This window comes from Aethina tumida, chromosome 1 (assembly GCF_024364675.1).
Source record: "Aethina tumida isolate Nest 87 chromosome 1, icAetTumi1.1, whole genome shotgun sequence".
NCBI classification, from domain to species: Eukaryota; Metazoa; Arthropoda; class Insecta; order Coleoptera; family Nitidulidae; genus Aethina; species Aethina tumida.
Window position 1 is genome coordinate 16805564 of NC_065435.1, and position 14581 is coordinate 16820144.

Consider the following 14581-nt stretch of genomic DNA (forward strand, 5'->3'; position numbering starts at 1 on the left):
ATGTCGAATATGTGTGTACACCTAATGACTTATTAATTAGTACATAAAATATATATAAGTAACATATCTTGCAAATGTAACGCCATTCACGTTGTCAAGGTTATCGCCCCAAAGTGATATATATATATATATATATATATATATATATATATATATATATATATATATATATATATATATATATATGTATATATGTATATATATATATGGTTGAAACAAACTGGTATGTACATTTATACATATTTACTGTCATTATTACATAACCAATCGATCAGTCAGGAATCACCATGTATTTTATTGGATACCAACATTTTATTGAAATCTTTTCAATGTTTATTTAATTTTTGCTAAATTTCCTGCATATACTAGCAAATTATTTGCATATTGAGCAATTAAAAGCTCGACAGTTGATATTTTATTGCATAACTCCGATGGAATTATTTTAATTATGTTAATTATAGGTAATAGACAATTTTAAACACCATTTCGTGTGCATCACGTATTACATAAAAAACCTGCTAATTTTTGGTATTTAGCATTTATTATAATAGGTGCAGTGAAGCCTGTTTTCGAATACAAATTAAAAAACACTGAATTAATTTTCAAATGTTTTTAGTTACCTTCACTGTGATATTTTTGAATACTTTCATATGACCTTGTAACAATTAAAAATATGCAGTTTTTTTTAACAATAGATCAATGTTACATGCCGTGAGATTATTCATCACACCGGACAACCACATCTTTATACACCGATATTACTTAATTTGGTAATAAACTAAAATGTCAGAGCAATTAATTAAAAATGATTTGATGGAATGTTAAGCGTAAACACAGACACACGTTTCCCTTTTGCTTTACATCACGTAGTACAGTTATGCATGTTGAACATAAATATTAATGTTATATGGATTCATAGATATACTTTATTACACGTAAAAATGAAATATGTGAAAGAGAATAGTCCTTAAACTTGTTCCTGAAATGTCAAACTGTTACAAAATGCGGAATTCGTCAAGAAGAACTGGGTGTTCCAAATTGCTTGATTTTGGTTGTTACCAGCATTTTCAGAGCAGAAATGGAAGTACTGACAATTTTTATAAGGACTTATTATTTTACACTTGTTCCTGAAATGTACCCATTACGAACAAAGTCATTTTTCGTAAGACATCAAAAGGCAAGCAATGTTTATCTGTTGCCACCTATCTGGTCTAGTAAATTTCCACGTTAGAGGTATCCTATCACAAACGTTTTCGAATGTGATGCGACTAGGTCAATCTCATTAAAAATTCAGTACCGGATACGAAAATCCAATGCGTACGATCCGTACGTGCCGTGTTGACTACTGAACATACAAAATATACACATACGAGTAATTCCAGAAGACTTGCATCACCCCGTCAATATACATTTCAGTTTAATGCATTACTTTCTAGAATCACTTGACTTTTACTTATTTACTTTTTTTTATTATTGAATGCATGGTTTTAGATGTTATTATTAACATTTTTTTTCTCATGAATGTTGTATTTATTACTTGGTCAGTCTTTATGTTAATAATGTGGTAAATTGACAACAAGTTTCAACGAGAAAACAATAATTTATGCATATTGCGACAAAACTAATTATAAAAACTATCATCAATTTATTGTGGGTTCAAATTTCTAGAAAATTAGAAACTTCTTGTACAATTTCCTGTATAATGCGTTTGGAGAAGATTATGTAGGTGATATTGGACAAATGGACTGCATTCATATTAAGAGAGGATAATAAAAAATTGGACTATTGCCTTTAGCTTATATCCAGCACAAGTGAGTGTTGAGCCTTTTAATAAATAAAAACTACAATTCTTGCTGGTCTTGATCCTGGGTTGAAGCTGGAAAACCTGATGGAGCAGTATCTAAAGAAAGTCTGAAGATTGCGATAACAGTTTGTTTGGTGGACTGTACATTACAAAAATTAGAAAAATAAAATATTAGAATAATTAGAAAAAACAGGAAAATTAGAAAATTTTAAAAATTAAAAAAATTTAGAAAAATTAATATTAGAATAATTAGAAAAAATTGAAAAATTAGTAAAAATAGGAAAATTATGAAATTTTAAAAACTTTAAAAAATTTGAAATATTTGAAAAATTATAAAAACCATAAAAATTAGAAAAATTAGTAAAAATAGGAAAATTAAATTTTTTTAAGAATTTAATATTTAAACAATTTTAAAAAATTCTTGAAAAAATAGAAAAAATTGAATTAAAAAAATTTGAAAAATTAAAAAAATAAATTAGAAAAGTTAGAATTAGAAAAATTAGAAAAAATAAGAAAATAATAAATTTTTAAAAAATTTGAAACATTTGAAAAATTATAAAAAGTAGAAAAAATAAATTAGAAAAAAAATAGAAAAATTTGAAAAATCAGAAAAATTTTAAAAATTAGAAAAATTATAAAAACTATAAAAATTAGAAAAATTTGAAAAATTGAAACATTTGAAAAATTAGAAAAATTATAAAAACTATAAAAATTAGAAAAAATTAGAACAATTAGAAAATATAAAAATTAGAGTAATTAGAAAAATTTCAAAATTTTTAAAAATTAGAAAAATTTGAAAGATTAGAAAGATTAGATAAATTAGAAAAATTATTAAAATTATAAAAATTAAAAAAATAAATTAGGAAAATTACAAAAATTACAAAAAGTATAAAAAAGATAAAAATCAGAAAAAATATTTGTAAAACAATCAAATTAATAAACTTACTCAAAGTCGAACTTCTTTAGTCAATAAAAATGACTTCTTCAGAAACAAAACGTTAAATGGGAAGCGACTATCTGAATCTGAAACTGTTTTTTCCTTCAGCTGCAAAAACTCACAATATTTTTTTCGTGGCATGAATTTACTTGTAGAAAGTGTTCAAATAGTGATTATTTTAAAATTAAATGTAAATAACTTTGTCCAGTGGGTACTCACTTTGAATGCGACCTGTAAAAATTATAACAGTGCAAAACGTTCACATCACATGAAATCCAATAATTTTCTTTATGTAAATTCATTCCAGTGTCAGATTACTCACTTCCTAAATATATTTTCAAAAATAGACTTTGAATAGACACTTCCGGTTGAAATTTATAATTTTACCGTTGTCCATTCACAATTTAAAATAAAACAGAAACGAATGTCGGCGAGTACACAACTCCTTTGTTATTGATGTTAGACGTTTTGATGCATCAATAAGGTTGAACAGGTTATTGGAAATTTTATTTACATGTGCTGACTATTTATAGATTCAGGTTCCTCAGTCATGGGTATTATTAGAGAGCCAGTTTAAATGTTAAACATTGGATGCAGTTTAAAAAAGAATCACCTTCTGTTCCAAAATTAACCAATACGAATTTCACGGACATTACACATGTGAAGATAATTTTGTAACTATTAAAAAAGTATTTATGATGCACTTACGTGTTCTTTTAATAATTTACGTGTCAGTCGTGCAGGATATACCAAATTGGTTGTCTTTTTATAATATCTACGAACTGACATTCGGCTTAACTATAGATAATTTAATAAATCAGAAATCATATTTTCGGAGGAGTTGTACATATTACCTCGATATTTTAAATTTTTTTTTTAGATAAATGTACCTCCAGAAAGTATCCTTCAGGACTGGAAATACTCCAAGCAGCCAAAGATAACCAACCAGTTGGGGACACACTGTACCTGTTGTATTTGATTGAATTAAAGCTAATACGAGTTTGACTAACAGATTAGATTGTAGGTCTTCTTGGTCGTTAGTTGATATGCGTGTGTGAGTGTGTGAAAGTGAAGCACTTTAAATAACGTGGTGAAAAAACTATCAATGCAAAAACTGTAGCACAATACTTCAAACATACATATTAATATCGTGTGTCATACAGTCGTTTCTTCTTGCCCAACTTAACTATTAAAAGTAGACTGATGTAATGATCAATAATAAAGCAATGCGATATTTAAAGATTAATAACATCGTACCTTTGAGTATGAGCGAAGCAACACGCCTTCACATGAAAAAACAAAACGGAAATGTTTTTATGCCAACGCTGAAACAAGCGGTCTGAAATTTTTCAGCGACTTCAAGCCCCCCCCCCCCCCCCTACAGTTGATGGATTGAAATTTTGTTATTGTGCTCGGAGTCACAGTAAAACATTGATCGCTCCTCCACAGCATAGTGTAGCATACCGTAAGTAGTACCGCAATTTAATATTGCGCAAAGCGACGTAAACAATTAAAAATTTTTAATTCTTCAAGTCTTATGCTTCTTTGGCCAGAAAAACAATTTTACGATTTACGCAGTTTGCACAACTGGACTAAAAGAGGAAAATATATTTGTTTGTTATCATTCTGTATACAAAAATTAATAAAAATAAGTTGTTCTACAAAAACTCTAAGTTTAAAGGAGTAACTAAAATTGCTAATTTACCAAAATTACACATATTGAGTCACCCTGTATACAAAAATATAACACTGAAAGTGTTAGTTATTAAAATTACGACATTCACATTTTTTAAACAATTTAATATTAATTTTCAATGTGTAAACTGTATAAAATTATGTGACTAAAAGTATTTACATAAAACCATTTTTAATGGATAAATTAACAAAAATAACTTATAAATATCTAAATATAAACTTCTACCTACATGAAAATTTACAATTTTTTCCTTTCAAAATACATAATATTCTTAAAGTTTGTTACAAAAATTTAATTTTAATTCTCAGTGTTACTGTGAATAAAATTCTGAAGATACATGAATAAAATAATATAAAAAGTATTATCAAAATTCTCATTAAAATTCAAATGATGAAATTTAAAGGAGTAACTAAAATTGCTAATTTACCAAAATTACACATATTGAGTCACCCTTTATACAAAAATATAACATTGGAAAGGCGTTAGTTATTACTGTAGCTGATAAATTTTATATAAAATTTTTTATTGAAATTTAAAAGAATTTTTAAATAATTTAATATTAATTTTTAATGTGTAAATGTAAAAAATTATGTGGTCAAAAATATTTATATAAAACCTTTATAATGGATAAATTAAAAACATAATTTTCTTCTGTTATAAAAAAAATAATAATTTTAATTTTCAGTGCAACTATAAATAAAATTCTGAAGATACTTAATAAATAAATTAATCAAAATATAAGCAAAATATGTCTATGGTAGATACACTTCTTGGAAAAAAAGATAGGTTGCCTTTACTTTTTGATAGCAATTACGCACCTGTTATCTAAGAGCCCAAGAATACCTGAGGACGAAACAGGTGCGGTTTACTTAGGTATCCATCTTATCTCGCCATTTGTGTGCTGTTCTTAGAAAATTACATTAACTTTACATGGACACAAAACTTTTATAACCTAGTCAAAATTTCACGTTAATTATATCACTTTCTTAGTAATAGAAGAGCGTTAACAACAAACATTTACTTTTAAATTAAGATTACAACTTATGAGAGTACAAATTAATTTTTTGTTTTGTTCCCATTTTGACTATTACACTGAATTTTTTTATTAAATAATTCTTAAATATAAATATTTTTTTTATTTTGAGTAAGGTTAAAATATATTTTAGGAATACAAATTTCTGGCTGACGTACAGTATTGACAAAAAGTAGAGCAACTTTATGAATGTATAAATTGCTACCGTCCTGTATATGCAAATCTAATATAATTTATACTAATTATGAACACTCTGTCTACGAACATATCGGTGAATATTTCTTGTACTGAAAATAATTCTATTAGCTACAAATCAAAGAATCAACTATCGTATTGTTCTTTCAATTCGATGAAAGAAAAATCAATATCACTATCGATTGTAACGTATTTTTCAATAATTTTCAAGATTTGGTAATGTGGAAAGAAAAAATAAAACTGAAAGACTAAGAAAAACCAATAGGTTTCAGAATAAACAAATTTTGTTCTACTCCAAAAAAGATCCTTTCCACAGTTCCAGCAAAATAAAAGGTCTACTAAAAGACACAACTTGGAATTAATGTTTCCTTAAGAACCGTAAGAGATAGATTATTAGAAGGGGAGAATGCGAGCCAAAAAACTACTACCATCAGAGAAGAACAGGCTAGCTAGCGATTTCGAAACTAGCAATCTGGAGTGATGAAATCAAGTTTAATCTGGTTAGCAGTGATGGGATTTTATTTATTCATGAAAGGTTTAACTCAAAGTTTACCATACTCACTCTGTTAAACATGGCGACATGGGGCTGCTTTTCGGGATTTGGAATGGGTTCTCTCCTTTGAATAGAGGGTATTATAAATCGTTTTATGTATAAAGAAATATTGAGGAACAATATGGTAAATATTTGAAGCAGTGGCTTTTAAGGGAAAAATTAATGTTATTAACTGACCATGTCAATTTCCCGATCTGAACTCCATTGAAAACTTAGGGGAGTAAACAACAAAATAAGATACAAAAAGTAGGAGACTTGGCAGTTATTTATAATAATGAGAATTTTACAATATATTAGTATAGAATTAATTAATTAAAAAGCATTGCTTTACTTTTTGTCGGCCCAAAACAAATAATCATCAGTAAAATTAAACTCTTATTTTTTTAAATTGTTTAATTATGTAATTGTTGAATTTACAACATTTTTTTGAACATAATAACTAGGACAAAAATTATTTGCATTTTAAAATACTGTATATACTGTACATACGGGATATTATATCTTAATAGAATTCTACTTTGAGTTAAAGTCTACAAAAAATATTTATCTCAATATTTTTAAACAACAGATAATTGATGGGATTAACATTCCATAAGTTAATACTTTTAATCTCAGTATTTGATAAATGGTATTATTGAATTTATAAATCCTTCAGTGGAATAAATATTTTTCTTTAATTAAATGCATTCAAACGTTAATTAGTTCCACCCTCGTTCCATTTGACACATCCTGTGGTAACTTTTACCGTGGGAATTTTGTACTTCGCAAATAATATTTAAATAATATCCACGACTTAAAGTAGACAGAAAATATTTACAAAAGAAAAACCATTAACATTTGCCATTAAAAGATTTTAGTTAAAAGTTATCTAATTTTGTTGATAATAAGCCATCAATATTTTGCATGCAAATTAATTAATTATCTGGATTGTTAAATTTAGCTTTTATCTGTAAAATGTAATAAGACAAAACAGGATTGGTTAGAGAAAAAGACAAGATAGCCTAGCTATTCAGCATCTCAATTACAGTTTCGTTTGGCAAACCATAAACCCGTTTATCTACAGACGGTTTCTAACTGTGCAACAAACACGCACATTCCGAGCAGAATTTAATTTCTAGCATCCGGGCGATACAGGGACGGGTTATTACTGGCTAACTTGTTGGGGTGGTCCACTGAATAATATTAATTTTATAATAAACCCGATGGTGGTGATGCTCTTAAACGGAGAATATCAATTGTCTTAGAGTAAACAACGTTGCTGGAATTCATCTCAGTCATCACTTTCAACTGTTGATTTAAAGGTGGCAATCAATGCATTGAAGATGAACAACATCAAGGTCGTCTTAAAACCTGCACCATCGAAGAAATTAAGCAATATTCGTGCAACTTAATAAACGAGGATATAAGGTTATATTGTTAGAGGCTAAAATAGGTTGATTAGGACAACTCTCACTGGTTTGAACTACGGAGTGAAGCTGGTAAAGCTTGTGGAACAGCACTTTTAACTCAAGACAGAAATTCATGGAACTTATTCAAATATGAGCTTCATAGTCAATAGAAAAGGCGTTTTGCTTCTTCCACATGTGGTATTAGGAAATTGTACCTCATCCACCCTGTAGTTCAGATGTTCCTCCATGTTTTTAGGTAATAAACGGTTTAATAATTATGAAGAGGTGATCAAAACTGAGATTAATCTTACGTTCAGTTGCTTGTAGAATGTTGGCCAAGAATTGTCGACCATAAAGGTGATTATTTTGTTGAATAAAACATATTTTAAAGTTAAACGTTAAAAACATAAAACAAATCGTTGTGTAGAATCAAACAAGCCGTCCATAAAACGTTGTACGAAGGTATTGTGTGGATAATTTGAATAACCAGTAGTACAAATGGTAGTGCCGAAAAATGTGAGGAATTGCCCAACGTTCAAGTGAGAGCCGAAATAATTTTATGAGTGGCATTGAGTTAACACCTGCCACATAAAAAATACACCCATGAAATGAATACCGGTAGCAAGAAAATGATGAGCAATGGTCACATTCATCGGTCTGGTCCCAACTATGAGTGCATAGTTGTAGTGAGTCTTTTAAAGTGTTTCATCGGTAAATTCTTAACGTCTTTTGAAAATACACGGTGATTTTGCTTTGTGGTATTTTTATTAAATAACTAGATGACTAATTTTAACTTTATTATTAATGTCTGAATTGTTGTTGTGGATGGGATGAAAAGTAACAAGATCTACAACGTGTTACATTTGAGTCACGGTGTCGTTTTGATAAACCCCAATTGTTGTTGCTTGAAATAACTTTATTCACATTTCATAGTTTAAATTCTTATTCATGAGTCACAAGTAATTATGTTATTATTAACAAGTAATTTGTACTCTTTGTATCATAAATAATGTGTGTAAATGTGCCCAAAAAAAATTCCAAGCATATCTTACATTATTACACAATGGAAATGTTAAAAAGATAAACAATACCAAATAAAAAAAATAATCAGACAATTTTTGACGAAAGCTCTTTCTTACATCACAGCGCAAACATTTTTGCATTCCATTTGAATACAAACTTTAAGTTCAAGTTCCATGTTTCTTCTGAATCTTTCAAGGTTGTTCATTCTTTTATTTATTGTTTGTATGTTTGTAAACAGGTAAACCGGTGGATTCAGTGGCCAGGATGTTCGGATATTGAATTTTTGTTACTGATCTTGAAATTCCACAGGGCATGCACACTTTAAAATCCATGTCTGTACTCTAGTTTGCGTTTTATTTTAAATATAAAATATGTTATGTTTATTGTACTTGTATGCATATAAGAAATATCTACCAATAAAGAATTTCTACTGTAATTTATATTAAATTTTTTAGAAGCCATTTTAGGAATATGGATAAATCGACCGGGTTTTTGTCAGACATTTACATAAAAAATAAATCTAAATATATTAAAAAAATATTATTAAACTTTTTTTACTTTATTTATATTTTTCACAATATTACAAATAACATTATAGTGCTTTCTTTAAGTCAATAAATATTTTAGTATATTTCAGATTAACTTTTATTTTTTCTTGACGTCTTGATCCTGAAATTAGCAAAAGTGAAAGATCACAACATAACATTTTAGGAATATGGAAAAATTAACCGGGTTTGTGACGGACATTTACATATATATATATATATATATATATATATATATATATATATATATATAAGCATACTAAAAAAATATTATTAAACATTTTTGTAGTTTAACAGAATACAATACGGAATAAACTTTTTATTGAAGCAATTGTTTTTGGCTATATTATCTGTCAATTAATCCACATATCAAAATTTCGAAATATTTTAAGGTGAACACAAACGTAACATTTGATTAAAATGTATCTTTTTACGGAGCACTTTAAATTAAACTTTTAAAAATTACATAACAAACGGATTATGTTAAAAAATGTTAATATAAACGCAGGTTGCTTTTGACATACTCTCGTTTGTTTTGGAATATAAATTTTATGGAAATCCACACTTTCATTGTCACGCATTTAAATTGTAAATTCGAAATTATTTCGAATTTTGCAATAGATTGAGGAAATCCACCGTCTTAATGCATGTTAAACAATGCACACAAGTCGTATTGCCACATCTTATTTTAACTGTATCGAAAGTGCTGATTATCTTGGATGCAGAATAATTAACTGAAACGTTAATGAACAAAACGTTTCGACACACGAAAATAATATCGCATGAAAATTGTATTAAACGGGCATTTTTTCGTCAAGCAAAATAATGTCGAAAGTGAACATTATATAATACAGATGTTGGAAGTTAAAATACCATCGTGGTGTTCGTAGATTTTACGGTACATAATGTAGTAACGGTATAATGGAAATAAAAATACGTACTGTATTTACTAAATCGTCACGGTCGGTGTAAATGTTAACTTATTCGTACTTTCATATTTACTCTTGATATTCCAAATGTTAAGACCAAATTATTGATAGGATCAGACGTGTCGTGAAATTAATAGGAAATATTTGTGTTAAGTTAATTATCACGTGAGCTTTTAATAAAGCTGTTAATTTCAATTTGTAATATTTCTTAATGGTTTAATTAAAACACATAATTAAACCAACTAATTAACTAATTATGCTTCGTTTGTTATCATTTTGGCGACTCTTTATGAAAAATGTAAAAATTAATCTTCATAAACTTTATATTTACACTATTACAACTAATAATTTTAATTAAGTTGAATTATTTAAATTTATAGAAATCTTTTATTTATAATTATGTGCAATTATAAATAAATACTAAATATTGCCCTCATTAGGAGACATTTGTACGTTGTAAATAGTAGGTCAATAAACTATGTAATATTGTACAGAGATCGTGGAGCGTACAATTTCACTTTTCTTGGGAAACCAAAACTTTCTATCTATATATGTAAAATATACTAGACTTTTTGTATTTTTTCAGCGTACTTTTCAGATCCATTTATATGCGGAGGGTGGTTCGCCCAACTTCCGGTTAGGGAGGAAGTGACATTTACTTTGTTTTTTACCAAATTATTACGTTTTTGAATTCTATGTACAATTCTGAAGCTACTGGACTTTGAATCGTTTTCTTACGTTCATTTATTTTTGAAGTTTTCTCAATGTTTTTACCCAATTTGAAGTAATAACTAAAATATTTATATTACCACTAATTGTAAAGTTAAAAATTTGTTTCTTATTATACACATTAATAAAAATGTATCATATCAGTATTTATTAATAGTATGCCAATATAGTATACAGGGTGTTTAGTATTTCCATTTATATATCTTAATATATTTGAAATTTATTGAAATTTAAAGGGGGGAAAGATAAATGGAAATTTCAAACACCCTGTATAATATTTTGGATTACTACTGTTGACCCCTGATAGGAACACTTTTGCTGATGTGTATACCAAACATGAACTTATTAATATTATTAAGTCACTCAATATGTGATTTTTTTACCAAATTATTACGTTTTTCAATTCTATGTACAATTCTGATGTTATTGGACTTTGAATCGCTTTCTTACGCTCATTTATTTTTGAAGTTTGTTAAATGTTTTTATCTAATATGGAGAAATAACTAAAATATTTGTATTACCACTAATTGTAAAGTTAAAAAGTTGTTTCTCATTATACACATATTTATACAGATATTTTAATTAAGCCACTCAATATGTGAATTTTTTTGAAGAAACTAATAAAGATAGGAAACCCATTCAAAATGCAATAAGAGTAGATAAATATTTGAGATTAATATCTCTTTTAGTTCCTTTTAAATTTCTAATGAATGGATTGGGTGAATCACCCCATGCATATATGAAATTGATGATCAAAAGCATCTTTAGATGCATTGTTTATAATAAATAAAAAGAAATTAGAATTGATAGATCTGTGGTTAAAATTATATAATAAATGTAATTAAACTTTCCTTCCGTTGAAAACCTGAAAGTTAAACCATATTTTAATTTCTCCAGTTTTGTTCCGGCCCGTTTTGTTCGCAACCAACTTTTGGTAAGGCATTACGATATTTTTCCACTTTTCTGTGAGAACATTTTACCGTGTAACATCACGCGTATCAAATTTCGAAACCGATAGATATACTGATACTGATACATTGTAGAAAAATCCATGACACCAATTGATTCACTTGATAAGTTTCAAACAGGAACGCAAAATTTAAAAATCTATAAAGTGATCTTTATATTTTCCTTTAACCAATCATAATTATTTTTTTCCTAGAGGAAATTTCTTAAAAAATGTGGTTATTTACTAATGTATGTTATGTAAGAATAATTTTGAATCATGACCTGCAATATTATTACGCAATTTAAATATATGCACTTTCTATGTCATTTGAACAAATTACATTTATAGACAGATATCTATATTTTATTGAATATACATTTTAATTAATAATATTTTATTTTTATTAACAATTTATAAGCAGTTAGTGGCAGTAAAAGAATATTTACATAATTAAAATGAAACTGTTGAAAAAAATTAATGATTTTATCAAGTCAGTATAAAAATATATTTCAATATTTTGCATAATAAAATTATACATTTTGATGTCTAATAATTTGAGTTTTCACCTAAATGACAAATGGATTATATATGATGTCATTAGACAGTCAATTTTTGCTTCAGAAATATGTCCATTCTTGAAGTACTTGTTATACCAGCAGTCCCATATGTCCCAGATTAAGTACCCTGTCTGTTGAGGATTTCTAACTTTATCTTTATGTGCTGTAGATTTTATACCGAAGTTTTATTTTAAACATCATGGTTCCCAGTTTGTCTTCGATGTTCAGGGTCGATAATTAGATCTAAGACCAATTAGGATTGCTAGGGCAAAGTAAGTTTTAGTTATACAAATCCCAACTGAATACATAGAGTTTATGTCGCTCAGAGAAGCTCTGCAATTAACACTCAAGAACTCCCATAGTCTGCAGAAGTTGTATTTGAGTGGAAACCAATTTGAATAAAATGAAAGAAAAAAGAAACACGTCTGATACTGAAAACGCGGGACGCTTTCACAAAATAATCAAACGAAAGAAGATGCATAAAATATGAGTTAGAGAAAACTTCAGTAAATTTACATTATATTAATTAATAGTTTACAACGGTTAAACTAGATGGAAATAGAAAGTAAAAATTTTAACTTGAAGGCACATTAAAAAAGTTAGTTAGTCTGACCCTCTTTAATTGAAAAATGTTTGAACATTAACGTAACAAATATAAATAAACGTCTATTATTATGGTGTAGATAAAACAGTGATCGATGTGCGATTAAATACTTACTGGTGTATGTAAGTCAATAAATTCTAAACAATGTCAATACATTAACTGGTATCAATGTGTAAATAACATCAAATTATTATTAGTCAATTTACAATAAATTACCCAGACTATAGATTGTTTATTTGTTTTACACAGACACGCCGTTTTAATTTTACGACGACATTTACGAGGTAAATAAATATAATGTGTATAAATTTAGCTAATATTTTATGTTATTAAAAATAATTAGTTCATGTCGAGACGTAAAAACGGGGTGATTACCAAAAATGTCCCGATCAGTGTGATACACAAGGGTCTAAATCCGGCCGTCTAAAATCAGTCCGACCCTGATATCTAGGTAAATTTGGCACATCAATACTACAGTTTGCCCAACACATTACTGTCACGTCTATTACTGCAATGCACAACACCAACGTATGCTGTGAACTATGTTTGATTATTATAAAAGTATTAAATAACGTTGTAGGAAAATTTTTATGTTATCACATGCAAAGCCATAAATTTATGACTGGAATTTTTTGAATGTTTAGAAACTTTAAATGTGTAGAAAAATTCAACGCAGATACGTCTACGTAAGAAATTTTAAACAATATGTGCAGCAAGAAAACATATACTGTTATTAAAACCGTAGTTGAATAAAACAGTAATGTTAGAGCGGCTGCTATTTGATTTGATATAAATAGAAAACACTTGAGATGTTAAGCACTACAAAAAATCAACCCAAAAAGAGATTATGTCGTCGACACCAAACTTTTCAACAAATGTGCTTTGGGTACTCAAGAAATTGGACAAAAAATGTTTCCAAATGAGGCCTTTATTATTAATCGCCACCTTTTTTTCTTAAAACAGATTATTAATTTTTTAATATCAGGAGAATTTGTTTCATATAAGTTACCAGTAAGGGCGGAAGTAACTTTTACTTTACTTTAATAGTATTCTAATATAGTATTGAAAGTTATTGAAATTTAAAAGGGAGAAGAAAGGCTAATGAAAATTTCAAACATCCTGTATAATATTTTGGATTACTACTGATGACCCCTGTTAGGAACTCGTTTGCTAACGTGTATACCAAAAATAAACTTTTTAACATTAGAATTATTGGTAGTACAGAAATTTTAATTAAGCCACTCAATATGTGAATTTATTTTAAGAACCTAATAAAGATATGAAACCCATTCAAAATGCAATAGATATTATAAGAATAAATAAATATATGAAAGTTTCAGGCATGATAATGATCCGAAACTTAAGAAAAATAAAAATTTAGATGATTTCTCCGAATGCTATAGGACTATTACAGAAAATTACTGGGAAAATGGACCATTTCATATACAGAAATATGACGAGAGATGTAATGTTTTAGGCCTGTGTATTTGCTACTGACGATGAAACTATAAAATTAAAAAGAATGTTATATCTTACCTGTTTCCACTTACAACATTTTGATGAAACCATCTTTAATACACTTTCAACTATATTATGACATATTAATATTATGATCATATTATTTCTAAACTTTGGTAAA

The 14581-nt window shown here is 27.7% G+C and overlaps 1 protein-coding gene across 2 annotated transcripts in view; it reads right to left on the reverse strand.

Annotated features, from left to right (window-relative positions):
- The window catches only part of LOC109599244 (putative uncharacterized protein DDB_G0282133), a 36015-nt gene that overhangs the window by 18961 nt on the left and 2473 nt on the right, over nt 1-14581 (reverse strand). Inside the window, exon 1 of one of the 2 annotated variants that reach the window (XM_049961485.1) lies at nt 3999-4063. The exons of the other annotated variant lie outside the window; for it this stretch is intronic. The gene's annotated coding sequence lies outside the window, so the exon portion shown is untranslated. Of the gene's footprint in view, nt 1-3998; nt 4064-14581 lie in introns of those variants that run through there. 2 annotated transcript variants of the gene reach the window in all.